We start from the raw sequence: 1,905 nt of genomic DNA, 5'->3' as shown, positions 1-1,905 counted from the left end.
TAATTTAACTCAAAGAACAAAAATCAACAAAATATATCAAATAAATCCTTAATTTAACTAATAATTGAGGATAAATAAGACTAAAATAGTGGGAAAAAATGCATATGATGAAGAGTCATCAACTCCTCGCCGTCATCATCGTTAGACTTATCCTCGTCATAATCTAAATGACGACGACGACGAGATGACTCAGCATGTATGGAAGCAACACATTTTTTCAATGTTGCTAGCTGTATCTGAAGCTCTATAGTGCGTTTCTCATCCTCTTGTCAACGATGCTCTGCTTTCCTTAGCTTCTTTCGCACCTCTCGTGCCTCGTGCTCTGCTGCTTTTGCTCGCTCCTCAAATGCCGCTATCTATGCCACTTGGCTACAACTACTAGATGTTTCCCCACCTTTGGAAGCTTGTTGCAACTTACCTTGAAAAGTTTCCTACTCAAATAGAAAATAATGTAACATAATCAAATTACTTTTACAAGAAATACAAATGAAAGAATGAATGAATGATTTAATATTTCTTACATATGTTTTTGTTGCTCTTTCATCAACCCAAGAGTTGTCCTACTTCTTAGTGAGAGTTTTTTAAAAAACCAAATCCAATGTGGGGTCTTGATAGTGTTTCACCAAGTGTACTGAATCGTTGCAAGTAATAATAAAACGGTAGTACCGAGTGTCGAACTCAAGGATTGCATTTTACTATCGAATTATATTTAATTACTAAAATTTAATAAAAAGTTCTCAAGTTGGTTGAAACAATATTTAGAATTAATAATAGAAATAAAATTGCCCTTTTATAATAAGAAAAATGTCAGGGATGAGTTTCACTTCGAATCCAACCTAAGTGTCTAATTTGATCCTAGTTATTGAATTCCTTTATTGAATTATTACCAAATTCTATTTATTATTCTTCCCTAATGTCTTAGTGACATAACCTTTAATTCCAAAGTAACTAATTCCTTAGTAGATTTAAGATTAGAATTAAGCATTACCGTACAAGAATTCTCTTTTTAAACTACTGCCTCTGCAACTAATTTAATTGGTTTCATGACCAACATACACTGACATTAAACAAAGAAAACGAGAAAACGGAAAGAAACAGGACAAACAACAGAAAGAAAAAAAAGGAAAGAAAACTTCTCTTAGTTTAGTAGTTCAAAGATTCTCATTTAGATCATTCGCTCATGTTTCGCTATGGTCGCCAGTATACTGGTGAGGTGCAAATAGATCATCATAAAACATGCCTCCTGGTGTCTGTTGAGCGAAGGATGTACTTGCGACCTTAGTTTGTTTTGCTTTTTTGTTGGGTTGCCATTAGGTCCTTTGATGATAATGGAGGAGGGTTTGGAGAGTGATAATGAAGAAGGGGAGTGTTGAATGAGAAGATAGGTGTTTTGAAGGACTTATAGTCGTGCAAAGCGCTTGGGCGCGCGTTGACAGTGACGAATGCTGGGAAAAAGCGCTTGGCTTGCGCTTGGGCGCGCTTGGGTGCGCTTGGGCGCGCGTTGACAGTAGTAAATCCTAAAAAACGCGCTTGGCTTGCGCTTGGGCGCGCGTTGTGTCACTTGGAGCCGTACTATCGCTTCTCAACACATCTTTTTGATTCCTTGCTCATACCAAACATCAAAACTAAGAGAACTAGCAATTTGAGACTAAAATTGGAACTAAATGGAGTAAAATAAATGTGAAATGCAATAAAAAAATACGGTGCAAAGGATATAAAATTGGGTTGCCTCCCAATAAGCGCTTATTTAAAGTCATTAGCTTGACGTCTCAACTATTGTCAAGGTGGTATATATGACAGGAAGAACACATCATCCTTCTTCTTCTTTTTGTTTGGTAGAAATTCCATGAACTTGAGAAATAAAAGATGTTATTTCCATTCCCTTCTCAAGTACCCCTAGATGAA

This window comes from Cicer arietinum, chromosome 3, assembly GCF_000331145.2.
Source record: "Cicer arietinum cultivar CDC Frontier isolate Library 1 chromosome 3, Cicar.CDCFrontier_v2.0, whole genome shotgun sequence".
Classification (NCBI taxonomy): domain Eukaryota; kingdom Viridiplantae; phylum Streptophyta; class Magnoliopsida; order Fabales; family Fabaceae; genus Cicer; species Cicer arietinum.
This window is presented reverse-complemented; position numbering follows the sequence as displayed.